Raw genomic sequence first — 10,494 nt, forward strand, 5'->3', positions numbered from 1 at the left:
GTGTTGAAAACAATCTTTTTTTCAACCCTTCACCGTAATACGTGGATGATCTCATCAAGTTTCAATGCATCCCCAGCTAATTGCAGCCAAATTTCTACACTTCCAGAAGACCACGCATGTGGGTAATTACACCCAAGATGAATAGAATGGTGTCGAGTATGGGAGTGGAAGTTTATTTGCCTCCCTCTATAGTTAGTAAAAACTATATTTGGGGTTTTCTTGTACTTATCTCTTAGCCAGTACACACTCAAGAAATTGGATCTATAGAATCAGCCAAAGACTGGTTTATTGCTGATTGTAAACTGAGACAGTTTGGTTCAGTGGAAAACTACATTGTAGGTATATTTTAATAAAAGTTTGGTTGGTATTTTGGTTAGGGTAGGTTAGTTTAGGTTACATTTGGCATGCAGACCCGCGATGCTTAACGACCAACCGCCCTAATGGTCAAACATTTAGAAAATTGTCTTTAAACTTTTTTTAAAGTATCCCTACTTGACACAAAAAAAGTCTGAAGGGCTTCCTAATTCAATTTTTTTATAGTTAAAAGGTAATACTCTACAAGCAGTTTGTATATGTTAACTTTTATTGTTCAGACCTTTAGCTGTCATACAGTAAGACTGTAATTAATTCAACTATCGCAGTGGGGGCTCAAACGTACTACTTGATTACTGTCGTCGTTAATATTGGATGATCTAGTAACTTTTTTATTTTTCGTCCCGCCTAGAACGAAAACTGAGTCGCTTATGAGAATCTCTTCCTCTTCCCCCATAGAACTTTCTTCTTTTTTTCCTGAAAATTACAAGTAGCTGTATGGACACATTACAAGAAAGTGCATTGCTGCCTGTACGTTAAATGTACTGCTTCCAATGCATTGATTCGCGTACTGTTTTAGTCAGCAGTCTGTTTCTTAGCTTGGTTTTCAGGTTCTCGATCTTGTTAAATCTCCAATTGACATATGGATTGACTGTGGACAAGTAAAGATATAAAGCATAAAGTCAAATTGCTCTTCAAAACTCAATTCGTTGGTTCTACGTATTCTTTGAATGACCAAATACAGATGACTGGACTTCAAATAGTTCTCAAACGCGTGTTATTTCTTTTTTGTTTAATAAAACAGTTTAAAGCCACAAACAAATCTACCATGAACTGTTCAAAATCCTGTAGATCCATGTTTCAACTGCCTAAAATTCTTTATTCAGTATATTGTTTCTTCTATAGAACAAACGAAGGAAAGTAGAAACTAACTCTCACAAAGGCGTCTTGCTTGAAGGCAAGAACTTTTGAAGTCTTTTCTGTTATTCCTTGATTTCCAGCTGGGTCATCTTTTCTGTGGTTTGCAATGATCGAGAGAAATAGGTTACACTGCTCCAAGATTTGTTAAACCAGTACTTTTAGAGAAATCCGTGGCCTGCTTGCAGTCTGAAGCAAATAATGATCTTCCACCTGACCAAATCCTGATATCTTTAAAGTTAGTCCTGCCTCTTTGAACTGTTTGTCACAAATCCTACAATATCACGCACAAAAATGTTAATTCTTTTTTGTAAATTTTAATTATATCTTTCAATTGTAAACATTAATTATATTAACATAATAAAAAATACTTAAAAAGACAGCGATAAAAAAAAATTCGTAAGAAAGACGTATATGAGAGGGTTTGCCCTCTCCTCAATACCTTACTTTATACGCTTAAGTTTTGTATAGAACTCATTCTTAACGAATCGAAATGAAAAGTCAAACTTTAGCTTACAGAGCGAAGTATTAAGGAGGGGCAAACTCCCCCCTTTTGCATAATAATTTCTGTTCGTTTCATGTTTTAATGTTGCTCCTTACTTTCAGTTAAAAAAAAAATTTTTTTTTTAATTTAATTAAGCTTAAAGCCAAATTGCTCTTCAAACTCAATTCTTTGGCTCTACGATATTCTTTGAATGACCAAATACAGATGGCTAAACTTCAAATAGATCTCGAATGCATTTTATTTCTTTTTTGTTTAATAAAACGGATTAAGTTGACAAAAGTTCTGTCATAAACTGTTCAAAAGCCTGTAGATCCATGTTTCAACTGCTTAAAATTCTTTATTCAGTATATTGTCTCTTCTGTAGAACAAACGAAGGAAAGTAAAGACCAATTCTCACATAGGTGTCAAGCTTGATGGCAAGAATTTTAGAAGTCTTTTCTGTCCTCGATTCCTCGAAGTCCTCGATTTCCAGCTGGGTCATCTTCTCTTTGGTTCGCGATGATCGAGAGAAACTGGTTTCACTTCTCCAAGATTTGTTAAACCAATACTCTTAGAGAAATCTGTGGCCTGCTTGCAGTCTGAAGCCATTAATGATCTTCCACCTGACAAAATCCTGATATCCTTATAATTAGTCCTGCCTCTTTGAATTGTTCTTTCACAAATCCTACAATATCACGCAAAAAAATGTCAATTCTTTTTGGTAACTTTTTAATATATCTACGTATATAAAGGGTTTTACCCTCTCCTCAATACCTTACTTTATATGCTAAAGTTTCTCAAAGAACTTATTCTTAACGAGTTGAGATGGAAAGTCAGACTTTAACTTAAAGATAGAAGCAATAAGAAGGGGTGAACTCCCCCTATATGTATAATAATTTTTGTACGTTTCATGTCTTAATGTTGCTCCTTACAGTCAGCTAATAAGCTTGATTTTTCTGTTTAAGCTCTTATCAATTTTAAATAATGCCGTGAAATCCGGCTATCCTTCAATGTAAATTCCCTTACTTCTACAGAAAATCTCTCAATCAACATGTCTTCCCAAGTAAAATCCACCCCTACCCTTCCAGGAAAATTGCCCCTAGACAATTCCATTCTAGCTGAAAATTCCCTACGGAAATTTTTTTCTCGGACGATACCAGGTGAAAATTTTCCTAGCGCACTTCCATTTGAAGAAGGCTTTAATTTCTAATTGCTTTTAAAATAATACCGGAAATCACTTCCTCTGTGGGAGATTTTTCCAGCAAATAGCCCCCCTATAAGAAAGTTGCTCCCACAGAAAATTCCCTCTGGAGAATTTATCCCGTGGAAAAGTCCAACCTGGGGAATTTCTTCCACAGAATATCCCCCCCCCAAATGCAAAGATAATCTAGATAATTCCAACCCAGTAAAAATTTCGCTCCCCGGGACAATGACCGTTAACATATCATCATGTAAAATGGAGTAGGCAGAGAGAAAGTAAGACAAACAAAAATAATTTTCTATTGGCTACTTGCCCTTCAATCCTTTTAGTCATTTAAAAAAGGCACTAGAACTTTTAATTTCCGTTTGAATGAGCCTTTTTCTCATTAATATTCTTTCCTATATTTATATTGATACTCTTGGACTGTTGGTTCTATGCAATCATCCTACAAAAAACAAACACGAATCCGTGGTCTTTTTTCTCCCAAAATAAACAAAATTAACTTTATCACTTTATTAAGGATGGAAGCTGGTAACTTCTACAATAGGGTTCTCTGATACGCTGATTCTGATAGTACGATTTGATTTTATGATGATAGTATGATTCTGATAGTATGATTTAAGATTCCTTGACATTTAGGGTCTGTTTCCTCATACCCCTACTCTAAAATCAGGCAAATATTCTTGGGCTTGTAGACTTTTATGGGTAACAACAAACTTTATATTATATTATATATATATATATATATATATATATATATATATATATATATATATATATATATATATATATATATATATATATATATATATATATATATATATATATATATATATATATATATATATATATATATGGAATAAGCATCATAAGCCAATTCTATTCATATATCTATTGATATCAAACTTGCGTTTTGTTGAGTTTTGGTTACTACTGAGCCGCGTAATTCCTTGCTAACAGTTCTTTACCCCAAACTGTTTGATTTACTTACAGCCTAAATTGTTATTTTAATTTATGTCCATCGAAATTCAGGTGAAATATTAGGTATTTTATGGCGTAAAAGACCTTTGTTTTGCATAACATACTTTTTGAAAAAAACAATTCACGATTTCTTAGAAATTAGCAAAGAAACAGGGTTATACTGGCCCTTTAATGTTCAATCTTAAAACAAATTAAATAAAAAAAACAAGTTTTTTTAACTGAAAGTAAGGAACGACGTTAAAACTTAAAACGAACAGAAATTATTCCGTATATGAAGGGGGCTGTCCCCTCCTCAACGCCTTGCTCTTTACGCTAAAGTTTCTTTATTGTTTAAAAAAATAGAGTTGTGAGAAAGTCAAACTTTAGCGTAAAGAGCGAGGCGTTGAGGAGGGGGACAGCCCCTTTCATATACCGAATAATTTCTGTTCGTTTTAAGTTTTAATGTCGCTCCTTACTTTCAGTTAAAAAAACTCTTTTTTTTTATTTAATTTTTGAACTTTTTTAAATTAATGCAGATTTTGATTTTGGCTCACCGTACATGAATAATTAAAACAAAATTTGCATATTATATTTGGTTTAATGGCTTTTTCGAAACTTGTTTAATTTTATTTAAGAACGTTTTTATTAGTAATAAATATACGTAACTTAGAATTAACTTACGTAACGAACTTCTATATTCATAAATTTTTAACACGTATATTAGGGGGTTCGCACCCTAGTCAATACCCTGCTCTTTAAACTATAGTTCGAATTTTTTTTCCAGTTCTTTAAAAATGACCTCTTAATCACAATCAGTTGATCAGTTGAAAAACTTGTTCTTTTTTATTTAATTCCTGATATTTTTATTTAATAATTCTGTGAAATCAGGCGCCCCCTTCATAGCAATGTCCCTTCCCCCATGACAACTTCCTTCATGGAAAGATCCTTCCATATAGCCCCCGACCCTCTCCTTCCCCCACCTACCAGAAAAAATCTCCTCTGAAAAAGTCTGTATACTTCCCAATAACCAATACTATATGTTAACACTGAGTAAAGTTCATAACTTTCAGCCCTCCCCCTGGGGACTTTGGGGGATCAAGTCATCCTAAAAGACATTTTTATCATATTTTCGACCATGCTGAACAAAATGGCTATCTCAAAATTTTGATCGGGTGACTTTGGGAAAAAAATAAGCGTGGGAGGGGGCCTAGTTGCCCTCCATTTTTTTTGTTCACTTAAAAAGGGCACTAGAAATTTTAATTTCAGTTCAAATGAGACCTCCCACAATATTATAGGGCCACTGGGTCGATACGATCACCCCTGGGAAAAAAAAAAAAAAACAAAAACAAAAAACAAACAAACAAACAAATAAACACGCATCCGTGATCTTTCTTCTTGCAAAAAATGGAAAATTCCACATTTTTGTAGACAGGAGCTTGAAACCTCTACAGTAGGGTTCTCTGATACACTGAATATGATGGTGTGATTTTCATTACGGTTCTATAACTTTTACGGGGTCTTTCCCCCTTTTTTCGAAAATCAGCCAAATTTTCTCAGGCACGTAACTTTTGATGGGTAAGATTAAACTTAATGAAACTTATATATTTGAAATCAGAATTAAAATCTGATTCTTTTGATGTATCTATTGGTATCAAAATCCCGTTTTTTAGAGTTTCGGTTACCATTGAGCCGGGTCGCTCCTTACTTACAGTTCGTTACCACGAACTGTTTGATATACATAATTTAAGTTGACACTAAATAAATCATCACTGCTCCATAATGACAACATAGCATAGAAGAAAATCTTGAGTTCACTCAGACCTAATAGTCTTGCAAACTGTTTGTGGTAACGAACTGTATTTAAGAGCGACCAGGCTCAATAGTGACCGAAACTTTTAAAAAAGAAATTTTTAATACCAATAGATATATGAAAAGAATTGTCTTATTATGCTGAATCCAAATATATAAGTTCCATTAAGTTTAACTATACCCATCAAAAGCTACGATCCTGATAAAATTTGTCTGATTTTCAAAAAGAGGGGTAAAGACCCCCCGAAGTCATAAAATTTTAATGAAAGTCACACCAGCAGATTCGAAGTATGAAAGAATCTTACTATAGAGATTCCAAGGTCCTATCTGCCAAAATGTCGAATTTGGTAATTTTTGCCAGAAAAAACATCACGGATGCGTTTTTTTTTTATTATTTTTATCCCCCAGAGTTGATTGTATGAAACCAGTGGGCCTAGAACGCCAGGAGAGGGCTTATTCTAACAAAACCAAAAAGTTCTAATATACTTTTTAAGGGACCAAAAAAAAATTGGAGGGCAACTAGGCCCCCTTCTACGCCACTTTTTTCCCAAAATCATCCGATGAAACTTTTTAGATGAGTAATTTGTTCAGCATAGTTGAAAGGCCCAATAAATATGTCTTTGAAGATAGCATGATCCTCCAGAGCCACTGGGGAAAGGTCGTTAAATTAAAAAAAATTGCCCATTGTTTACGTATAGTACTTGTTATTGGGAAGTATGCAAACATATTTTAGGTGGGGATGAGAGGACAAATTTTCTGCTGGTGATATTTTTCACGGAGAGAATTTTCTATGAAGAGACAAGTTTACAGTGGGTGACATTTTCAGGTGAAATTTTATACGGGCGGAATTCGCCAGAATTCCTATACGACAGTTCTTGTGTCTTGCTTTCTCTTTACTGATCCAATTTTAAGTGTGGAGATGTTAAGGGTAACTGCCCAGGGTAAATTTTCACCGGGATTGAATTTTCCAGAAGATATTTCCGTGGGCAGGTGGATTTTTCCATGGAAGTTGAGCTAGATATCCCTGTGTTTAAAAAAAAAGATCAGAAATCATAGGCAGCGCAATAGCGCTGCCTGAGTAAAGAACGATGTTTGCACAATGTATTAGTTATTTTTTTTTCTTTGTTTTGGTTTGTTTCTTTTAGACCAGGGCACTTCGTATCGAGTGAGTTGTCGTAGGAACTTCGAAAACGGCTTATTCAATTCTCCGTTCTCGCCATTCAATTCTCCAAACACTTTTGATCAAAATATTGATGTAGCCATTATGTTCAGCATAGTTGAAAAGTTTGGAAATTATATCTTTGAATATGACAACCTCCCACGGCCCTCAGGACTAGGGTTATAAGTTATGCCCTTGGGGCATATAAGGTTGTTATAGAAAGTGTTGTCGTAAAAACTTCAAAAAAGGCTCATTCGATTGGAAATTGAGAGGACTAGTGCCTTTTTATCAGTCAAAAGTTATCGGTTGGCAAATGTCCCACCCCCACCACACCCAACATTTCCTAAGATACTTCCAATCGAAAATTCAATAACCATTATGTTCAACGTAGTTGAAAGTTCTGGAAATTATGTCTTTGAGGCTGACAAATCCCCCCCAGCCATTAGGGCAAGGGCTGTAAGTTACCCCTTGGGGATATATAAGGTTTTTTTTATAGAAAGCGTGGTCATATAAAATTCAGAGGGGGCTCGATGGATTGGTAATCAGTAGCTCTAGTGCCATTTATAAGAGTCAAAGTGATCCGACGGCAGCTACCTCCCCCCCCCCCCCCACACACACACACTCACACGCGTAGTATTGTCCCGAAATGCATCTAATAGAAATTTTGAGATAGTAATTCTATTCAAAATAGTTTAAATATCATATAACAAGGCTTTTGGGGTTGATATAAACCCCCAGAGCCTGGGGGCAAGGTTTGTAAGTTATGCCCTGGGGGCATTTAAGGTTTTTATGGATGGGATGGTTGTATAAGCTTTAGAGGAAGCTCATTCGGGTAAAAATAGGAAGTTCTAGTTTTCTTTTAAGAGTAAAAAGTGACAAAGAACGGCAAGCCCCCCCCCCCCCAACTAACCCCCTTCACCAAACAAATTTGATTAAAACTTTGCGATAGCAATCTTGCTCAAAATAATTAAAATAACATATAACAATGCCTCTAGGGTTGAAACAACCCCTCATTGCCCTGGGGATAAGGCTGTGAGTCACACCCTGGGGGTATAAAAAGTTTTATGGAGTGGATGGTCGTATAAATTTCAGATAGGGCTCATTTGATTTGAGATTAGAAATTTTGGTACTCTTTTTAAGAGTCAAAAATGATTTGAGACCAACTAGCCCCCACCCATACTCATCATTTCCCCAAAGACGTCCGATTAAAATTTGGAGACAGGAAATTTGTTCATTGTAGTTGAACCATCCGGAAATTATGTCTTTGATGAAGACAATCCTGCTCCCATACCTCTCAGGGCAAGGTTTGTAAGGTATGCCCCGGGGTCATATAAGGTTCTTATAGAATAGCGGTGTTCGTATGTACTTCGGAGGGGACTCATTGAATTGGTAATATGAATTTATAGTACCTTTTTTAAGAGTCAAAGTGATCTGAGGGTGGCTGTACCCCCTCAACACGTCGTTTTTTACCAAATTACATTGAAAAAAGATTTCTAGACAGTTATTTTATTTAAAATAGTCCAAAGATCATACAACAAGGCTTTTGGGGCTGGTACAAACCACCACAGCCTAGGAGCGAGGGTTGTCAGTTATGCGGCTGGCCAATTAAGGGGGAACGGCATAGGAAAATTCCCTGCTATCTCTTCCATGTTAAATATTTTTGGCTTGTCTGGCGACAAAAGACGCATAAAGGGATCAATTTTGGTTTCTATCTGTTCCCTTGATCTAGCAACATAATCTGAGTTTGCTATTTTTTTTTTTTTTTTGGCTTTCTAAATTAGGCTTTTTAGTGCAAATTCCATTTCAGCTTTTATAAAAGAACGGTAAAAACAAATTTAATAAAATTAACCCGAACTTGTAGAGGATTTTGAAAGGAATAACTTGACTAAGAGAAATGCAATTAAAGAAGAACTTGGCCTAGTTAGTTCACAAAAGTGCTTTGTGAAATACAAGGACAGCGGTAGAAAATTTTCCGGGGGGGGGGCAAACGCCAAAGTATCAGTGGTGGTCGGGTGACATGGAAAATATTTCAGGATTTTTTTTTCGTAGGAATAATTTTATTTTTAAATACTTTTAGAAAAGAAATTTAAAAACAGAGCAACTAAATTACCTGCAAAATGAAACAAAATACAGTAAATTTTAAACCGCAAGGATTCCTGGCAAAAGGATCAATTTGTTGAATCAATAATATATTTAATTATTATGCACTTAATTTTAAGAGAAAACCAAACTCAAACCATAATTACAGAAAGATTGCTTTCGTAGATTATAACAGTTGTAGACTTGCCTTTATACAATTTCTCACGCCTTAGATTAGTTTACACAAGGAGTAGACATGCTCAAAAATAATCCTGCCAGCACAAATGCCACGTTTTGATGTTATAACGGCCATGTAAAATATACTTCTTTCATAACAGGACAATTCTTCTCCTTGAACTTAAATCCATTATATATTCATATGTTAAGAAAAAAAAAATAGAATAGCGAAAGAAAAACAAAATTTAGACTTACCATCCCGCTGTCAATTTGACCCTTTTTCTTTTTATTGTCCTATTCAACTAAAAAAATGAACAAGTTCAAAAAATTTTCTCGTAAGAGAATCTTATCAAATATTTTGTGAAAAAAACTTGAAGTAAAGAGTGACTTGGACCAATATTCACTAAAACTAAAACTTTAATTCTCGCGACAATTGCTACAAGTAGAGAGGAGGATCCGACTCCGAACGGGAGTCCATATATGGGCATAGAGTCCCTAGGGAGATGGTTTTTCTCACTGAGAATGAAAAAACAGGATTTTTCTCCCTTGAAAAAACAGGATTTTTCTCACATTGATGGATGTTTCTTGGACGGTATTGAGTGTTGGTCTATTTATTTGTTGTTTTTCTTGGGTGTCAACAGCAATTTATGTCTGTTTTATGGTTTTTGTCAATGGGAATGAAAAAACTGGATTTTTCTCACTTTGATGTATTTCCAAGGAGAATTGTCTCCGGGCGAAGTTTGCAAATGCGCATTAACGGTGGGGGAGAGATATTTTGATCTTAGAGATGAAGAGATTAACGCGGGAAAGGGTTTCCTAGGAATTTCAAATGTGACAGCACAGGGATGCAAAAACAAAAGGAACTCGGAGAAATTACGTTTAGGGGTTATTTGGGCGAAACCGTTTTAGACATTTTGGGAATTATTTCGGCGAAACAGTTAGAGACATTTTAAAAGATGCCTTTAGAAGATTTTTTAGAAGAGGATTTGAGGGTGAAACTCTGTGGTCGTTATAATACACAAGTTGTATTTGAACAGTGTTGTGAGGTCCTCTACCCCAACCCCAAAGGGCTCCGACCCCCCATACCCCAACCCAAAGGCCCCCCAGCCCAATCAAATGCCCCAAAGCCCCCAAATGCCCCCCGCCCCCCAAGTGCCCCCGGGCCCCCACATTGTTTGCATGTCTGGGTTGGTGTTTGCAAGTCCAAGTATTTGTCTTTGTTGTTTTGTATATCTAAAGTGCCTGTCTTTCTCTGTTTGCGTGTCTGATTCTATTTGTTTGCATGTCTGGGTTGATGTTTGCAAGTCCAACTATTTGTCTTTGTTGGTTTGTATATCTAAAGTTCCTATCTTTCTCTGTTTGCATATCTGATTCTATTTGTTTGCATGTCTGGGT

Source organism: Artemia sp. Qi Xiang Cuo, chromosome 6, assembly GCF_049724085.1.
Source record: "Artemia sp. Qi Xiang Cuo chromosome 6, ASM4972408v1, whole genome shotgun sequence".
In the NCBI taxonomy this organism is placed as follows: domain Eukaryota; kingdom Metazoa; phylum Arthropoda; class Branchiopoda; order Anostraca; family Artemiidae; genus Artemia; species Artemia sp. Qi Xiang Cuo.